The 21159-nt window shown below is 39.6% G+C and overlaps 1 protein-coding gene across 1 annotated transcript in view; it reads right to left on the bottom strand.

The window, feature by feature from the left end:
- The window catches only part of CTNNA2 (catenin alpha 2), a 1382498-nt gene extending 1367555 nt beyond the window's left edge, over positions 1-14943 (bottom strand). The window contains exon 1 of the mRNA XM_070379403.1: positions 14699-14943. The gene's annotated coding sequence lies outside the window, so the exon portion shown is untranslated. The remainder of the gene's footprint in view (positions 1-14698) is intronic.
- Between the last annotated feature and the right edge of the window lie 6216 nt (positions 14944-21159).

Raw genomic sequence — 21159 nt, 5'->3', positions numbered from 1 at the left:
TGTTGGGCTGGATGAGTTACAAGCCAGAATCAAGATAGGTGGGAGAAACATCAACAACCTCAGATATGCAGATGATATCACCCTAATGACAGAAAGCAAAGAGGAACTAAAGAGCCTCTCAGTGAGGGTGAAGGAGGAGAGTGAAAGAGTTGGCTTAAAACTGAATATTAAAAAAACTAAGACCATGGCACCTGGCCCTATTACTTCATGGCAAATAGAGGGAGAAAAGGTGAAAGTAGTGAGATTTCCTCTTCTTGGGCTCTAAAATCACTGTGGAGAGTGACTACGGCCACAAAATCAGAAGATGTTTGCATCTTGGCAGAAAAGCAATGACAAACCTAGACAGTGTGTTGAAAAGCAGAGACATTACTCTGACGATAAAGGTCCATATAGTCAAGGCTATGGTCTTCCCAGTGGTCACACATGGTTGAGAGCTGGACCATGAAGAAGGCAGAACACGGAAGAATTGATGCCTTCAAACTGTGGTACTGGAGAAGACTCCTGAGAGTCCCTTGGACAGCAAGAAGATCAAACCAGTTAATCTTAAGGGAAATCAACCCTGAATACTCAGTGGAAGGACTGATGCTGAAGCTGAAATTCCAGTATTTTTGTTATCTGATATGAACAGCAAACTCACGGGAAAAATTCCTGATGCTAGAAAGATTGAGGGCAGAAGGAAAAGAGGAAATCAAAGGATGAGATGGCTGGACGGCATCACTGATAACAATGAACTTGGGCAAATTTTGGGAATTGGTGAGGGACAGAGAGGCCTGGTGTGCTGCAGTCCATGAGGTTGCAAAGAGTCAGACATGACTGGGCAACTGAGCAACAACAACAATTCAGTTGTCACAGAATCAACTGTTGAAAAGACTACTTTTCTCCCAATTGTCTTTCTACTCTTGTTGAAAAATAAATTGGTTATAAATATATGAGATTATTTATAGCTGATCAAGTCTATTCCATAGATCTACATGTCGAGACCAACACCACCACCACTCAACCTTGATTAGTAGTATTATAGTACGTTTTGAAGTGGAGAACTTGAATCCTCAAATTTTGTTCTTCTTTTTAAGAACTGTACTTGGCATTCTTGATTCTGCATGAATTTTAGGATTTGTTTGTCAATTTCAGAAAAAAAAAAGGCAGCTGGAATTCTGACAGCAATAGCACTGACTCTGTAGATTATCTGGGAGAATACTACCATCTTAACAGTATTAAGTATTCTCATCTGTGAACATGGATGTCTTTAGAACTGCCTCAGTTTCTTTCAGTATTAGGGGGTATTATTAGGGGGTATTCAGTATTAGTATTAGTATTAATAGATTTCTATTCTATTAAGAATAGAAATCAAATCTGTTCAAAGTTAATATTCTATCTAATAAAACTTTTATGATGTCATATACTTATAAGTTTTTGATATGAATATTTTAAGTAAATACCCAAAATAAGTATTTATTTTTGTACAATTACTTGGTATTGTTAAGAGCAATTCTGCAACTACAAGTTAGGCAAGCAAAATAAAATGTAATATATCTGGACTTAGGAGGTCAGCTATTCATAATAGCAATGGCAACAAACTTTCTTTCACTGGCAGCCAGGCATTAAGAAAATTTCCTCAGATATACAGATCTATTTCAAATTTTTTAAGCAGACTACAAAAGAAAACACATATATGCTGCTCATGGATATTTTTATTCAAGCTTATATTGATAACTTTGTAACTTACACTTATTTGTGTAATTCTTAAGGAAATACAGAATTATTATAAAGTTAACTACATTTTTGAGAACTAGATTTACTGATTCAGCATTAATGCAAATATCTTACAACCCTATGAATCATTACTTGCCACTTGCTACAAATTTTACATCCACACTCAACATTCTACAATGAAAAAATTTCCAGTTTTCAACAGTGAATTTATATCATCTATTACAGTATGTTAGTATGGATCACAGGATCTTAAGGTGATGGGTTCATTAATGATAAATCAATACTGATATGTATGCATAAAGCCTAGACCAGATGAGTAATTACAATTCAAGGCAATTTGCCCATATTCTCAATCTGCAGAATCAGTGAAGGGTTTTCATTCAAAATAATAATTTCCCGTGATAAAAGATCATGAAAATAACTAAAGTTAAGCGTCCCCCAAGGTTTGAAAAAGAAGATCTAGTGCCAAAAAACTTAATTCTGGGCAGGAACTGGAGACTTCCAAAGCTTCTTAGTGGTGCTGAACTGGCCAGTGTCAGGATTTATGCATTTCTAAAAAACAATGCTGCCTGTAAGATGGAAAGAGTATGTCTTACAACAGCTTCAATATGAAAGCGATGACAACATAATACTTAAAGTATCAAATAGCTAAATAATAAAGTCATTTAGATAAATTTTTAAAGTTTAATACCATGAGCATTATCATAAGCATGTTAATATTGTCTTCAGAACACTGTTCAATCAACTCAGTCCAAGATTGAGAAAAGACAAAACCCAGACCTGAAGGGTCACATACGAAAATGTTCATACAGGCCTAGAAATGCACTTAGTGAATATGTGGAAGTGAGTACAAGAAATCTATGCATACCCTGTGTATGTAGAGAAAGGCTCAACACATACTGATATTGGCAATTCTCCGGTGGTTCAGTGGCTAAGACACCACCTGCCAATGCAGGGGGCCCAGGTTCAATCCCTGGTCAGGAGAATAGACCCCACACGCCTTAACTAAGAGTCCACACGCCACAACTAAAGATCCTGCATGCTGAAGGGAAGACTGAAGATCCTGCGTGCCACAAGTAAGACCTGGCACAGTCAAATAAATAAATAAATACTGATATTGGTATATATACAATAATATATTTGGCTTACTATGGAAGAAAGAAATATTGAGAACAATTTTAAAAATAAAAAGGTGTGCTTAGACTATGGTATAATGTATTTCATATATGAAGAATGAATCATTCATACATCAAACAGAAGAAAAAATATTTTACTTAAAATTAGAAAAAAACTAAGGACTTCCTTGGTGGTCCAGTGGTTAAGACTCTGAACTTCCACTGCAAGGGAGTGCAGGTTTGATTCCTGTCAGGGAACTAAGATCCACATGCTGTGTGGCGTGGCTCAAAAAAATTTTTTTAATTAAGAAATAGATAAAACTAAGAAAAAAAATGAGTACTATTCTTTTCATATATATATATATATAAATTGAACCATGAATTGTTATATTATACAAAGAGGTCATACAAACCAGTAAGAAAACACAGGATAAAAAACAAATTTTTAGAAGAAAATATTTCAACAAGGTGACCTGGTTTAAAACCAAATACAAAAATCAAAAGACGTACTTTCTGTATCAGCAATACCTTTTCAGGAAATGTAAAAGAAAAGTAAACCTTTTCCTAACAGCAGAAATACAAACAAGACAGTAATAAACTTAAGATGAAATGAGAAAGACTTTCTACTAGGAAGAAAACAATTCATAATACTAAAGGGCACCCCCCCCAAAAAAAAAGGCCTTAATAAATGGAGAGACATGGCAATGGAAAGACTATGAATTAGAAAATTGTTACTCCTCCCTCAAATTATCTTAAGTACAATACCAATTAAAATACCAAAGGTGTTATTTATGAATTTGATAACCTGGTTATCATAGTCTTCTGAAGGAAAGGTACAAAAATAGATAAGGAACTTTGGAAAAAGGAAAGCCATCACTTACTGGATATCACAGTATACTCCTATCAATAGCAGTTATAACAGTATAACAACAACAATTTTTTTTATATCCAGAGGATAAAAAAGTCCTATAACTTAAGATAAATAACCCACCAGAAAAACATGTGCAGAAACATGAACACACTCATCAGAACAGAGGCAAAACTTGGCCATTAGGCACAAAAAGAAAAAAAAAAGGAAAAATAATCAACCTTTCTAAAAACCAGAGAAAGAAGCTCTATGACAAGGATACTATTACCAAAAGGCATGTGAGGTCTGGCTGCTCACCACTCAAGAGCCAGTCCAGGCTGGTGGAAAGGAAAGTTTGCTTTATTTCAGATGCCGGCAACTTGAAGGGAGAGCAGACATCATCTGAAACAAAGCAAACTGTGTGTGTGTGTGTGTGTGTGTGTGTGTGTGTGTGTGTGTGTCACTTAGTCATGTCTGACTCTTTGTGACCCCATGAACTGCAGCCCACCAAACTCTGCCATCCATGGAATTCTCCAGGCAAGTGTATTGTAGTGGGTTTCCATTCCCTTCTCCCAGAGATCTTCCCGACCCAGGGACCGAACTTGTGTCTCCAGTATTGTAGGCAGATTCTTTACCATCTGAGCCACCAGGGAAGTCCAAAGCAAACTTTTCTTTCCAATAACCTGGCTTTTTATTGGCTTTTGAGAAGCAAACAGCCAGACCCCACATACCTTTCAGTAACAATACCATGTTTACTTACCAGTGGTAAATTTTCCAAGTTTAAAACTTTTATGTTTTATAAGAAGAACAAGGAAATATGCACTTTCACATCTACTTATGGAATATAAATCAGTACAACTAATTTGAAGAGCAATTAGGCATCAACTATTAAAATCTAGAATGCACATATCTCATGACCCAAAATTAACAGGTATCAAGCTACCCTTCAAAAATAAGTATGTGGGTAAGAAAATGACACAAGAATATTCACCACAGCAAAGTTTGAAATAAAAGTAAAATAAAAGGCACAAAGGAACAAACTGTCTATCAAAACATACAGATTAAATAAACCATGGTATAATCACACTATAAAAAAACAGGCAGCAGTGAAAAAATAATAATGATAACTCATGCTACCAGCTAAGGTGTATGTGAATCAAAAATGATATATACAACCATCCTATCACTTAAGTATTATACATTATGCATAATATATATTATATTGATTATATATATAATACATATGATGTATTATATTGATTATATATGTGTGTGTGTATATATATATATATAGCCCAGAGATATTGACGATCTGTATCTTTGAGGCACTCCCATGGGGCCACCAAAGTCAACTTCCTGCCCATAACACAGCCCATAGTTGAAAGTAGATCTATGAAACATTTCATCTCTGTAGACAGCCAAAAACTAGAAACGTAAATTCCAACCAATGTAACATTATATAGAAATTAGCATAGAGGAAGATTTTTTTATTGTTCCAGTAAGTGCTTTAGTATGTTTAGTTTAAAAAAATAGGACACAAAATTGTATCTCAGTTTTGCTTTAACAAGTCCCCCACCAAACTCAGATACACTCAAAGGGGAAAAAGCTCAAAATTAGCTCAATGTTCAACGAATAGATGGATGGCAATAATTTTTATTCTCAAGTTTCTTTTTCTGGTTGCTTTCTAGATGTTCTACAATGGGCATGTATTGTCGAAGGGTCAGAGACAAAACATGTTCTTTCTGAAACAGTGTATTTTCTGTTATTGCATTCTTGAGATACCTTTATACAGATAATGCCAAAATATTTCTCTACTCCCAGCCTCTGCCCTTCATTTCAGTCCCACTTGTCAGCTGCCTACTTAGCAGTTAGCAGCATCCCTGCTTCAGTTCTCCTGGTTGTGCCTTCACCTCTCCCACTGCTGTGCTCATTGATCCTATCTTCCTGCTGGCTCAGCCCTGTCCCAGTTCCCAGACCAACGCAGGACTGAACTGAAAAGTACTAACACAAAGTCCTCTCCTTCCCCTTCTCTGCCCCATCCTTTGCTAAAGCAATGTTTCCAATTTGTGGTCTGCCTAGACTTTTGATCCATGCCCCTGAGAAGTCAGTACCATACTGTAATACACACTGTATTATACTCTGGCATTTAAACCACTCAGGCACTTTTCACCTTTACTAGATTGTCAATTTATGGGGATCAAGTATTAATACTATTCTTACTCATATACAGAGCCAGGGCTATGCCCCCCAAAACAGCATTTTGAATAATTTGTAAGAAAGTATCTGATGAATGACTGCAACATTTGTTGAACCAGAAACTTGTCTGATTTGTTCAAAGGCAGAATGAGTTTGCAGAATTAATACAATCAGCTAACATTTATCAAGAAACCAATGCGGGCCCAGGGTTGTACCAGGGAAATATTAGAATAAGCAAAAGTATGGCTCCTCTCCTTGACACAGTTAGAATCTAAAGTGGTTGACAATTAAAAAAAAAAAAAAAAAGAATAATTACTGTTCTAGCTTCTGCCTTAACAAGCAAAACATGAAAATCTTCTTGCCTGAGGTCCTGATTTCACAGATGGGCAAACTGCAATCGAGTTTGCCTGCCTGGATTCCAGACTACTGCCAGCACTGACTTTTGCCTCCTGTCCCAGCTCCGCGGGCCCCAGTGTGCCTGGATCTGCCGATCATCATTTGTATGCTTGCCCACTATGCACAATTCTCCTGGATCTAGACTCCCTCCCACTCCAGTTCAAGCTATGATCTAGGATCTAAATTTCTCCCTTCCTCTTTTCCTAGGGTACCTCTGTCACCTGTTTCTATGTACATACCCACAATAACAAGCTGTGACTGCAATCCTTGTTTTCTGCTTCAATCTCTTTCCCACAAGACTGACAACATCATGGCAGGCCGCTAAATCAACTTGAAACAAACACTGTTGCTTGCTGACCCAACTGTTCATTTCCTTTTCTTAACTGAACTTCCATTTAGCTCAGCCATCCTCTTCACCTCCACTCCACAGCCAGGAGCTTCATGGATAGCTGACCCATCTCAGCCCCTACAGCTAGCTGAACTAGGGACCCAGTGCTGGCCAGTGAGATCAGAGATAAGGGAGGACTTCTGGCAAAAGTTTCCTCTTTTTTTTCTGGCAGACATCACTACTGCATGATGGTGTGCTCAAAACTGCAGCAGCCAAGACAACACCAAACCTAAGGATGAAGTCTAGATGCAGACGGATCATGGAGAAGAGCAGAGAGGGGATACTGACCCAAGGTCTGCCACTAGAGCCACCCATCCTCAGCATTTCTTGTCATTTTTACAAATTCTTTTGAATGCATTCCCTTTCCTCTGCTGCCAGGTTACAGATAAGTAAAGGGCATATCTCAGAAGTTTTATTTTCTACTTCAAAAAAGTAACTTTAACATAGGGATTGGTTGGATATTCAGGTTGTTTTTAGTTTGAAGCTATTATGAGTAACACTGCTATTAATTTTCATGTAAATGCCTTTGTGCAGGTTTTCATTTCATCTGGGAGTGGTTGTACTATAAGAGTATTTTTAACAGTAGGAAGAAAATGTTTCCTAAGGTGTTACATCCCACCAAGGTATGAGGGCTTCATTTGCTTCAGATCCTCTCCAAAACTTGATATTGTCAGTATTGTTAAATTTAGCCATTCTAGTGTTTGTACAGTGGTAGCATATTGTGGCTTTTATATTTTATTATTTGAGTGAACAAAAGACAAGCACCTCTTTGTATGCTTACTGCTCATTCATATATCTTTTTATGAAATATTTCTTCAGATATTTTGTTTTGGTTGGATTGTCTTACTGAGATGTAAGCATTCTATATACAATCAGAACAACTACTCCATTTTCAGATATATAGAGATAGAAATAGAGATACATAGGTCTAGCAAATCTGAAGTCTTTTGAAAAACAAGTTTTTTGTTTTTTTTTTTAATTTGGATAAAGTCTAGTTTATCTTTTTCCTTTATTATTAAAGCCTTTAGGACCTACTTTATCTAACTCATCTTTGCTGCTGCTAAGTCACTTCAGTCGTGTCTGACTCTGTGTGACCCCATAGACGGCAGCCCACCAGGCTCCCCCGTCCCTGGGATTCGCCAGGCAAGAACACTGGAGTGGGTTGCCATTTCCTTCTCCACTAACTCATCTTTATCTAACCCCAAATCATAAAGAGTTTCTCCTGTAATTTCTTCTGCTAACTGCTAAGCTGCTTCAGTCGTGTCCAACTCTGTGTGACCCCAGAGATACGACTGAGCGACTGAACTGAACTGAACTGGGCAAGGGAAAGCATGTGACACTGAAGGTAAAGGTTTTTCTCATGCAGGAGCAGTATATATTTCAAAAGAAAAGAAAAAAACAAATAGGACACAGTAAGAAATACATCATTACGCCTTGAAATTTTAAGGGAAATTCACAAGTGGAATTACAGAATTTTATAGCTAGAAGACACTCTATCGTCATGTCCATTGCAAGTCACTTAAAAAAGGTACAGATTAAATTAATAAGCCTTGGAGGGTTTCCAGTTTGTTTAGTCACACAGTAAAGAATCTGCCTGCAACACAGAGACTCGGGTTCAAAACCTAGGTCAGGAAGGTCCCCTGGAGAAGGGAATAGGTACCCACTCCAATATTCCTGTAGAAACCTATGGACAGAGGAGCCTAGCGGGTTACAGTCCATGGGCTCGCAGAGTCAGACATGACTGGGAGACGTTCACTTCCCTTCACTTAGTCAATCAGCTGAAAATCTGGAGGAAAAACCCAGGTGTCCTAATTCCTGATTCAGTTTTGTGATAAAATTGTACTTTCTAGCCCAATGCTCTGCATGGAGCAGACATTTAAAAAAATACCTGTTGAATGAATTCATGTTAGATAAATGTGATTTTTAAAATGCATAGATAGCATAACTGAATAGAGGGATAAATTTAGACGATGACACTTTTTTTTTTCCCCAATGAGTTCTGTATATACTTCTTTATGCCATTTCTGCATTTAGAAGGAAAACAGAAGCACATTTTGTGAAATTACTCTGGCAGGTATCGATGTCTAAAGAAAAATACTGGGGACAACTGGTATACTCTCAAGAGTTAGGGGACACCTTTTCTAAGAAATAGTTGAGGGCAATTAGCTCTTTATGAGGTAGTTAAGGGACATTTCTACCTCCTTACTAAAAGATGCATCAATGATATTTAACAACTGCCTCAATCCAACCAGTCAATCCTAAAGGAAATCATTCCTGAATATTCATTGGAAGGACAGATGCTGAAGCTGAAACTCCAATACTTTGGCCACCTGCTGCAAAGAACCAATTCACTGGAAAAGACCCTGATGCTGGGAAAGATTGAAGACAGGAAGAGAAGGGGATGACAGAGGATGAGATGCTTGGATGGCATCACCAACACAGTGGATGTGAGTTTGAGTAGGGTCTGGGAGTTTGGTGATGGACAGTGTAGCCTGGCGTGCTGCAGTCCATGGGTCACAAAGAGTCAGACACAACTGAGCAACTGGACTGAACTGAACTCAAGCCCTATGAATTAAAGACAAAATTTTAAGACTGTATTCTTCTCATGGAAATGTTGTCTAATCAGAAAATCAGAAGAGAATGAACCATACCCTGTTATTTTAAAGCTCAAGAATCATAAGGTAGAAATAAGATAGATACAAAGAAACAGTAAGAAATAAAATGATACACAGAGAACATCAGGACTGCTTTACAATGTACCAGAGAAACAGATTTGGAAAAAACTTGCTGACAGTCCCTCCCACAGGCACACCAAGGGACCAGAATGACTGATAGTGAGCTTTAGATGTCACAAGCTGATCTCATGTTACATAAGAAAATCGGCTTCCCCACCTCGGAAATTACACATGCCACCAGTGAAGAGGCAGTAAAGAGGCAAAAAGGATAGCTGAACCTGCTGGGCAGAGAGCTCCAAAAACTAACATGAAATTTACACTTTCTTTCCATCCATCATTTCTGAGCCCTCTTGCCCTCTTGCTCTCTACTTACAAAATAAATACCCAACTCAAAAGTTGATGGAGACAGATCTGAGTTTTGCCCACTTGCTCTGGTACAAATATCAGATTCTCTGGTCTTTTACGGAGTCACTGTGGTTTCTGAGTAGCTGTCAAAGAACTGACATACCCCCACTGGAGTTCATGGCTTGAGTTGTGAAATATCAAGGTGCCATGAAAAAAAAGGATCTTGGATTTACCGCAGATATCTAACAAACAATATAAGCCCCATTTACACATACGAGCATATTACAAGTGTCCTATTAACTGAACAAGCAGTTAAAAAGTTTTTAGCTCAACAGATGAAACAAAATTAACTTTATCTCATCCTTATTCTACTTTTCCATGTTCTCTATAAGTTAAGGTCATTGCTTAATTTACAGAGAACATAGTTGCTTCTTTTTCATTCCTGTTATTGCACATTATCTTCACATCTGAAAAATAACAGTCTGAGTTGTATATACAGATATGGCCTTTAAATAAGAATGAATAAAAGCCCTATAAAATTAAGCTGTATAAGGTCAGACTATCACTTTTGTATAATGAGTTACAATTTCAAAGAGCTGTGGAATGCATATTTGTGGTTGAGTTAGAATTCAGCTCGAAAGTAAAAATTCACTTACAAGGAAAATTAAAGCATCTAGAAGTAGTTTTTCAAAAATCACTGGTGCTTTAATATGAAACTGACTAGAAGTGATACATTGGAAAAAGTTTTATTTACATCTGCTGCATCCTTAAAACATCAGAATATTAAGAAAGCTTCCAAAATGGAAAATAAAAATGCTACAGTCTGTGTCTGTTAAATTTCTAGTTTTGGGAAATACATTCATGTTTTTAACCATATATATCTTAAGATAATATCCCTGAGATTAATTTTGTGTATATTAGAACTACAAAAAATAATTATAGAGTATTTTACTATTTTGGAGAAAAGAATGAAATTATGTCTATCTATTAAAAATAAAGTAAACATGAGTACTATAAACACTGAAACTTGCAACTTGTAGGTAAATTTTTCTGGAAATCCTTTTTCTATAAAACAACACAAATCATTTACGCTTTTGGATCCAATAAACACCAGTCAAAACTAAAGACATGTCAACAGACATAGCCAATGGGCAACTATCACCCCACACTGAGCTGGTGTTTACCTTGCTCAGTGCACAATCCCAGACAGACCTTCTGTTGCCATAACACCCTAGTCTCCCAGCAAACACTTGAAAAGAGCATAACTCATTGAGAATCATTAATAATCTCGAACACCAAAAAAAAGAAAAAAAAGAAACTTCCAGCAAATACAAGTACCCTAATAATGCCCAGCTTTGTGTATGACAAAATAAAATAATAATGGCTACTATTCTCCAAGTATGTATTCTGGAATATTCCTTGTAGTTAAGGCAAAACAAGAGAGAGTTGAGATAATCATGATATTAAATCTTTATTATTTAGAAAGGTCAACTTTCTGTCTTGAAGTTTAAAGAAAAGAGACAGAAAGAATACTCTGGGTCCTCACTGTGACACAGACCTTGAATCCTGTGTCTTGGTGTAGGGTTTTGTGTAAGACAAAGAACTGAAACAGGTCCTCTGGGTAGCTGCACATTCTGTGATAAAATGGATCCCACAATACAACAAGTTGTCTTGTCCCGAGTGAGAGGCTAATTACTCTGACCGTATGTGTTTAACACTGTTTAATACACTCCCCAGTAGTCAAGTAATCAGTTTTCCTAAACACACCGGTGTTTCTCCTCTCTGCTTTTGTTCCAGCTGTGTACCCACCCTGCATGAAACCCTTCCAAGCCCCACTGCAACTCCTGAATATTATCATTCTTAGACTACATAAATAACTGTCCTCTCCAGAATCCCTCTAACCACTTACCTGCTTTTTATTTCTTTCCAGCATATAATCATATATTGTCTTAGATTGTTTTAAATCATTTTCCTAATTATAATACTGTTTAAGATATGCTTTGTTTATTTCAAGTACTGTGATTAACATATTTAACCCTTTAAGTAATCCTAAGAATCAAGGTCTACCATAATTCCCATTTTGCAAATGACGGGAAGGGCTTAAATAATACACAAGGGCATAACACTACTACGTAAGTAGAGCATGCACTCAAATCTAAAGCTCTCTCCAAAGATCTTGCTCTTTACCACTGTGAAATATGACCTCATGCAAAAGCCTGTTCTCAACTAGGCTATAAGCTAAGGTCAAAGACAGTGTCTTTTTACTTCTTTTCAAAACCTCATACACTTAGCTTAGGGTTGCATGGTTTTAAGAGCTCTGAGAAAACCATAGAGAATGTTCCAGAATATTTGCTACAGGGTCTATAAGATGTACTACTGGGTTTTTATCTGTACCATACATTGTTAAAGGTCTAGTCAAGTAAAGCAAGAAGTCTCCAGAAGTTAAATTCTTCAGAGGAAGTTGGTTGGACTTTATCTGTAAAGTGAATAATGATCAGAGTAGCAGAGCTGCTTTTTTAAGACACTAGTTCTTCAGTTTCATATTTTGTTCATTTTACTCAAGTCTCTCTCAAAATCTTGCTGTAAACAAATGTTATCTTCTCTTCTATCTGTTAATAACTTGTAAATTTTGTTTTCACTCACTAGATGAATGTTTACAAAGGAGACAAATAAACAGTATTTTTCTTTCCATAGTAAGCACAGTATTAAAAACAGAGGCATACACCCACTTCACTCTGTAAATCAAAACTGCGATCAAGGAAGAGCAGGGCTGTCTGAGGGGCTGCCTCCTCCCCTAGCTCACAACCACAAAGCTCCACAGAGAAAGAACAGTAGAGATGCTAGAAGAGGGGAAAGTCATTTGAAAGTAAATTAGGACAAAACTAACGGATTGTGTTCATATATAACTACTATCAAAGGTTTTTACTAGCTTCATGGTATTCCAGGGAAATGAACAAAAGCAAAACAGAACAGCCCTGCCTACAATTGTGTTAGCTATTAAGTAATGTAACCACTCAAATATGGATAGGGTTGATGGCAATTCTGCAACAGGACATTGGTAACACTGACAATTCCACCAAGCTTCAGCCAAGCCATTAATGGAATTGCAATCCTATCAAGGGGAGTTGGGGCAAGGGGTGGATCCATCATTCCTAATATCATGCACTTCCCCCAAAAAAACTGATTCAGATGATTAACTGTGTCAGCTCTTTGTCAAATCAGCACTCAATCACTTTGGAAGGTAATTCTCTTCAACTCAACTCCTACTTTACATTCCCATAAAATATGAAAGTGCATATTGCACCACTAGCCTATAATAACTTAAATGAAAAGAAAAAAAAAATCAACAATTTGCTCCACAGCATAGTTTCTTACTGGAAGCTTCATTGCATCCACCATTAATTTCAGTCCCTCAGTCCCTCCCCACACATCCATTAAACATAAAATACAGCTATCTGTAGAAATTAAGGGTTTTTATTTTTGTGTGTTTTTTTAAAGGTGAGCATAGATAAAACAAAATACAGGCTTCTAAATAGTCCATTTCTGAGTTATACTTATCCTACTTGTTGGATCTTTCTGAAATGATGAATACACTAAAAATTCTGAGGCAGGGCTATCCCATCAGGTATGAATAAACTTTCAGCAGCAACACTTGCTAAAAGGAGCATTGCCAAATCACTATTAATATATATAACAGAAGGGGTTAGAGTGTAAGCTAAAGAAAGCAAAGTAAAATATATCACTTGGTGAAAATAAACGGTGCAAAACCAACTGAAATTTTAAACTGTTCACAACAGTCTCAAAGATAATTCAACTTTCCCATTGGTATACACCACAAACAGAATCACACAGTACTTTTCAAACATCTTCACGATTTCTGTAAGGTGCATGAGAAAAGGTAAGGGTTATCTGCTAAAGGTATCATGCAGCTAATTCTATCAAAACGATATATCTCTAAGCCTGTGGAGTATAACCTCATCACTCCAGTCTATTGTCCTCCTTTAGAAGTTAACTCATGATGAACAAAAGTGCCTCTCTTCCACTCCTCTGCTCTCTGTTTTCCCCAAATCCATCTACCCTAGTGTTTTTGTATGCTGACCCAAACATTCCACAAATAATGCTGGGGTACACACATTAAAGTTTTAGAGTTTCTGCCTCTAAAGTAGACAGTGGCAGAACTAAGCACACAAGGGCTCAATTTCAAGGCAAATATTGGGCGGGTGGTTTGAAAATATCAATTCAAAGAGGCCTAGGGAAAAGAGATACAGGCATCCACCGCCACCACCCTCCCTCTCCCCTCCCCTCTTCCTCTCTTGTTCTCTTCCTCTCTCCTCGTCCCCCCTTGTGGCTTCTCACACAGAGACAATCAAAGCCGGGAAAACTGGGTTTTAAATTAGTGACACACACACTGGGAATATGTAATTCCCCAGAAGGAAAAAAGAAACTGCTACAGAGGGGCGTGGGGGGTTGTTGGCAACATGTCTAAGTGACAACCCTCCCCACCCCCACCCTAATACAGCACAAATCCACAGATTCTTCCTCGACCCTCTTCTCCTTCCAGTTCCCGGTACTCTATCCAACTTGACCCTTAATCCAAACAACACAGAGATCCACAGGGTATCCGCTGTGCAAGAGCGTGTCTCTCAGTAGATGTGCCCAATTTTTTGGAAGCCCCTGAATCCGGACAGTTGTACCAGGCAAGGGATCTCCCACTGGGGAAGGGGTGAAGAAAGGAGGAAAAAAAAGAGATGGAGACAAGAGGAAAGCGAGGCAGAGCTGCGCTCTGGAGCGACTGGCTGCAAGGAAGACAGGGAAGAAAGAAAGGGTGGGAAGGAAGCGGGGCTGGGAGAAAAGAAGAAAGGGATGAAAGAAAGGCTGGAAGGGGAGAGGAGAGAGGGATGTTGGGAAGGATGAGGGCGGGAGGGTTGGGGAGCAGGGAGGGAGGGGAGGACGCAGAGGATGGGAGGGAGACAAGGAGGGAGGGAGGCAGGCAAGGATGGAGGATGCTCTGCCTGGGACTCACCTCTGTGGGTCGGTGGGAGTTTCTCGCCCTCCTCCTCTCTCTCGTCCGTTCCCAGCAGCTGGAGGGGTAACCACTAACGGGACTGGAGAAGCGGCGGCGGGGAAGAGGGCAGCAGCTGCAGCAGCCGCCTCTGGCCGAGGTGCGGTGCCTCCCGCTCCGCCCGCCAGCCCGGGTCTCCGCCTCACTCGCGGCTGGAAGCAAAGCCGCTCCCCCCTCCCCCCGCCCGCCCCGCGTCCTGCCCAAGCGCGAGCGGCAGCGGCCCGAATCGCCGCTAGGGGAAGCGGCCAGTGCGCAGGCGCAGCCGCCTGCTCGCTTGCGCGCCCCCGCGGCCCCCGGGCCCCCGCGGCTCGACGCTCCGTGGGGCTAGGGCAGGCACGGGGCGGGGGCCACGGGCGCGCGCGGCCTGGGGAGCGCCGAGCGGGCGGGGCGGGGCTGGGCGGGGCTGGGCGGGGCAGAGCGGGGGAGCGAGGCTGGCAGCGCCGCAGGTGGGGGGAGGGGACAGTGGCGAAGGGGCACTGCCGAAGGGCGCAGGTGCCGTGTCCATGACAACAGCGTTACCCTGCGGGCGGGGACGCAATGAGCCGCCCGAAGACCAGGGACAGACACCCACCGAGTGCGGGAGAGGTCCTAGGGGAGAAGGGGATAGGGCTTGCAGAGCAGGAAAAAAGGGTGAGCGGGAGAAAGCGAGTCGCTGGAGGAGGGCAGGGCCCCAGTGCAGTGACGGTTGTGACCGACGCCGGAGAGAGGTTTTGGGGGACAAAGGGGAGACTGCGCTTTAAAAGGGACTAAAAGAGGATGGAAGTATTAAAACAAGTGAAACGTGCTCATTTCACAAGCCTGTATTGAGTGCTGTCTCTGAAAAGGGCATTGTGATTCTTTTATCAATTCAAAGACTGTTACTGAGACCCTAATTTGTACCAGGCACTCTACTTAGGCATTTTGAGATATCCAAAAATGGATAGTATAAGGTGTTTGTCCTCGTGGATGTTATGCTTTAGTTGAGGAACTTACATGGAGATTTCATGGAGCACGTGCTCCGCCTACCACCATCAGCTGGGGCTTGATGATAGTGGAATGTAACTGTTACAAAAGTGCTAGAACCAAAAAATATGCACAGCTATATCAAACGTGAAAGGTAAGTTACAGCTGCCTTTGTTTTGCCACAGTGCCAAGTGACTTTTTAAGTCAAGAGAGAAAAATAAAGACAAACAAACCAATGGCAGTTTGGTATGATAGAAGCGATACTGGCCTCCTCGCCTACAAGCATCAGTGTGTTTGTTCATGCACGGATTTATATCACATGGTGCACGCATTTTTTACACTCCTTCATTGGCAGCGTCAGGTATGTTACACCCCCTCTCATTCCCAACCTGATATCAGCTGCAGTTGTTTTAAGATTGTCAAACCCCTGTGATTTATTCTCTCCAGGCGATGACTTTATACCTCTATCTCTATCTATTCCTCTTTCTCCCCCAATATATTTTTGCCTTTCTTTTCTATTGTCATCACCACTTAACCATTAAAAAAAAAAAAAAATCCGTGGGAGAAAATGGACAGGAGTCACCAGATGTAGGATTAAGGAGAAAAAAAAAAAAAAAAATCCCTCAACCTGGAACGATGCTTCAGGACCATGGACAGTGCTGTCGCATGCTCCTCCCACCCAGCTTGATCCTAGGCTCAGCCTATCGATTCTGGAGAAAGACGCTAAGAAAGTACTGAGCGTGCTTCAAGAAGTAAATTCCGAGTGCCAAATGATTTCTGATAAAACACAGGAACGGAGTAGAAAACGAGAAACGTGTACCGTGGACTGGAACAAGTAGGAAACAAGTGGGCTCAGCTAGATTTTGAGTAAAAAAATGGGTAAGATTTAATGAAGCACCACAGGACCCTAAAGTGGTAAGAGGGAAATAGTCCGCTCAGGGAGGTACTTGAATAAAAATAGGAAGTATCTTCCTGGAGTTGGAAAACACCTCTGATTTCAGATGGTCCAAGAACGTGGAAAAGGTTAAAAGTAGTCCCAGTTAAATGAGATACAATACTCTCTCAAGGATGTTTTGTTGTTACTCCGATTTCTCATTCTCTGGAAAGGCTGATGGGGAGATAAACCAAAACATACAGACCGAAGGGTTATGAAACCTCTGTTTAATGTTGAGAACATTCATTTGTAGCTTTGTACATTGTTTTAAATCAGGCTTAAATGTATAATTTTGTGTTTTAACTGGCAGCAGACAGGGGGGGGAAAAAAAAAAAACCTAATGTAAACCAAGTGCTATCTTGTCAAAATGAGATGGCCCTTGTCTTTGTCTTGTAGTGACTTTTTAAAATATTAGATATTATCTGGAAAAAATTTAAAAGTTATTTGTAAAATATTTATCTTTTTTAATTTTTTTGTCCGCATAATTAGTTTAAATTAGAATTAAAAACAACTGCGTAAAAGCCATCTCTTCTTTCTCAGGCCCCTGATCTTTCTCACTCTTCCTTCAAAATGCAACAAACTGTCAGTCAAATAATGATAAGAAATTACTCAGTCAATCCATTTAAGTAACCAGCAAGGAAATGACAGCTGAACTTTTTTTTTCTCTGTCTCCCAAAAATTTGCTAGCACTTTCATGTTTTGATTGAAGGGAAACCTCCAACCCCTACCTACTCTATGGAAACATCTAAATTGAGTATTTATTTCTCTCAGGTAATAGTATAAACATCCTTGTATAAATAATGGCTACTATTTAATACAGAAAAGCTATCATTTTATTTGTCCCCATTCTAAAGCAAGAGGAAAATTTTTAACTTTATTGCTTTTGTTTTGAGACCACTTGTGAGTCTGGCTGTTTTCAATTTTCTTGATTTAAGTGTTGTCTTTCATTTCAATGACTTAAACATACACAGCCCTAAGAAAAACAAGTTTTCCCCTCCCCCATTCATATTAAAGACACGTCAACCTAAGTAAGAAACAAGAGTACTGTTTAAAGTGCATTATTGTATACAAATGGAAAAAATACTGTATATATTTAACATGCAGTGACATGACATGTAGGTTTTTAGAACAAACTCCAAACCAAATCTAGTAAATCCTAAGTAAAACCATCCCTAATGCTTATACATTTAAGTATCAGGTCTCTACACACTGGGCCCCTCATTCGGTCTGTCAGCTCCTGAAATTTTTCAATCAAATCCTCCTGAGCAATTCATATTTTAAGTAGACTTTATATTTTATAGCAGTTTTAGATTCATAGCAGAGTTGAGAAGAAAGTACAGAGTATCCACATACCTCCTTCAGCTACACAGGCAAAACCTCTCCACACTATTGGTAGCTCGTCACAATGGAAGATTTGTTAAAACCTGTGAACCTTCATTGACTTATCATTATCACTTAAAGTCCATAGTTTGCACTAAAGTTCACTCTTGCTGAAATTTTTTGGGGTTTTGATGAATGTATAAACAGTGTATCCACCACTGTTTGATATATAATCATTTCAGTACCCTAAAATTCTTCTATACTCTGCCTATTCATTCTTCCCCTCAACCCCTGGTGACCTCTCATCTTTTTACTGTATCCATAGGTTTCCCTTTTCCAAAATGACATATAGCCAGAGTCGTACAGAGTGTAGTCTTTCAGATTCGCTTCTTTCATAGTAACATGCATCTAAGATCCCTGCATGTCTTTTCATGACTCCATAACATTTCTTTCAGTGCTGAATAATGATACTCCAGTGTATGGATGTTCTCCAGCTGAATAATATTTCTCCATTGTCTAGATGTTCTACAGTCCATTTAACTACTAAAGGACATCTTAGATGCTTCCAACTTTTGGCCATTATGAATAAAAACAACATAGGAAGTTTACTTTTTAAGATCTCCAAAATATGTCCGACCTTATCGTGGATATTGCTGCATATGAGTGGTAAGGAAGTAAGTCAGTGTAAGTTTTAGTTGCTCAGCCATGTCCGACTCTTTGTGATCCCATGGACTGTAGCCTGCCAGGCTCCTCTGTCCATGGAATTCTCTAGGCAAGAATACTGGAGTAGGTTGACATTTCCTTCTCCAGGAGATCTTCCCAACCAAGGGATTGAATCTGGGTCTTCCTGCATTGCAGGCAGATTCTTTACTGCCTGAGCCACCAGGGAAGCTCTATCTGAGTAGTACCCAAAGATTTCTTAAATGTTTCAGCTTATTTTCTGTTGCCTTGCAACAGACTACTTCTATTGTCTATAAAATATCGGCCATTGAAACTTTCACTTTTGTTGTTTTTATGTACTCCATTATTTTAAAAAGCACTAAATAACTTGTTTTGGAATTCTTGTTTTCTGCAGATTCTATCAACTATCACTTTCCATCTTCTAACATATTTATCATTCATCAGTTGCTCAGTTGCTAAGTTGTGTCTGATTCTTGGCAACCCCATGGACTGCAGCACACCAGCCTCCATTCTCCTCCACTATCTTCTGAAGTTTGCTCAAATTCATGTCATTGAGTCCGTGATGCTATCTAAAGATCTCATCCTCTGCTGCCCTTTTCTCCTTTTGCCTTCAATCTTTCCCAATATCAGGAAGTTTTCCAGTAAGTAAGGCTCTTCACATCAAGTGCCCAAAGCATTGGAGCTTCAGCTTCTGCGTCAGTCCTCCCAATGAATATCCAGGGTTGATTTCCTTTAGAATTGACTGCTTTGATCTCCTTGGAGTTCAAGGGACTCTCGAGTCCTCTCCAGTACCACAATTCAAAAACATCAATTCTTTGGCGCCTACCCTTTTTTATAGTCCAGCTCTCACAGGTGTACATGACTACTGGAAAAACCACAGCTTGTCTATACAGACCTTTGTCAGCAAAGTAGTGTCTCTGTATTTTTTAATACTCTATGTAGCTTTGTCATAGCTTTCCTTCCAAGAAGCAAGCATCTTTTAATTTCATGGCTGCAGTCACCATCAGCAGTGATTTTGGAGCCCAAGAAAATAAAATCTGTCACTGCTTCTGCTTTTTCCTCTTTGATTTGCCATGAAGTGATGGGACAGAATGCCATAATCTTAGATTTTTAATGTTGAGTTTCAAGCCAGTGTTTTCACTCTCCCCTTTCACGTGCATTAAGAGGTTCTTTAGTTCCTCTTCAATTTCTGCCATTAGAGTGGTAACATTTGCATATCTGAGATTGTTGATATTTCTTTCAGCAATCTTGATTCCAACTTGTGATTCTTCCAGCCAGGCATTTCACATGATGTACTATGCATATAAGTTAAGTAAGCAGGGTGACAACATACAGCCTTGATGTACTACTCCTTTCCCAATTTGGCACTGGTCAGTTGTTCCATGTCTGATTCTAACTGTTGCTTCTTGACCCATATACAGGTTTCTGAGGAGGCAAGTAAGGTGGTCTGGTACTCCCATCTTTTGAAGAATTTTCCACAGTTCATTGTGATCCACACAGTCAAAGGTTTGAGCATAGTCAATGAGGCAGAAGAAGATGTTTTTTCTGTAATTCTCTTGATTTCTCCATGATCCAACAAATGTTGGCAATTTGATTTCTGGTTCCCCTGCCATTTATAAACCCAGCTTGTACATCTGGAAGTTCTCAGGTCACACACTGCTGGAGCCTAGCTTGGAGGATTTTGAGCATTACCCTGCTAGCATATGAAATGCACAGCTGTACAGTAGTTTGTACAGTCTTAGGCATTGCACCTCTTTGGGATATGAATGAAAACTGACCTTTTCCAGTCCTGTGGCCACTGCTGAGTTTTCCAAATTTGAAACATTTTGAGGGACAGGGAGGCCTGGTGTGCTGTGGTTCATGGGGTCACAAAGAATCAGACACGACTGAGCGGCTGAACTGAACTGAACTGAGGGTAGCATTTTAACATCATCTTCTACAATTTGAAATAGCTCAGCTGGAAATCTGTCCCTTCTGCTAGCTTTGTTTGTAGTAATGTTTCTTGAGGTCCACGTGAATTCACACTCCAGAATGTCTGGCTTTAGGTGACATTGATCCAGCTCTACCAAACCATCATGGTTGCTGCTAAGTCACTTCAGTCGTGTCCGACTCTGTGTGACCCCATAGACGGCAGCCCACCAGGCCCCGCCGTCCCTGGGATTCTCCAGGCAAGAACACAGGAGTGGGCTGCCGTTTCCTCCTCCAATGGTTATCTGGGTCAATAAGACCTTTTTTGTATATTTCTTCTATGTATCCTTGCCACCTGTTCTTAACCTATTCTGCTTCTGTTAGGTGCTTACCATTTCTGTCCTTTGTTGTGCCCATGCTTGCATGAAATGTTCCCTTGATATCTCTAATTTTCTTGAAGAGGTCTCTATCTTTGCCATTCTGTTGTTTTCCTCTATTTCTTCGCACTGTTCATTTAAGACCTTCTTGTCTATCCGTGCTGTTCTCTGGAACTCTACATTCCGTTGGGTGTATCTTTCCCTTTCTCTCTTGCTTTTTGCTTGTCTTCTCTCCTCAGCTGTTTGTAAAGACTCCTGCT

The sequence above is a fragment of the Bos mutus genome, chromosome 11 (genome assembly GCF_027580195.1).
Source record: "Bos mutus isolate GX-2022 chromosome 11, NWIPB_WYAK_1.1, whole genome shotgun sequence".
Taxonomy (NCBI): domain Eukaryota; kingdom Metazoa; phylum Chordata; class Mammalia; order Artiodactyla; family Bovidae; genus Bos; species Bos mutus.
This window is presented reverse-complemented; position numbering and strand designations above follow the sequence as displayed.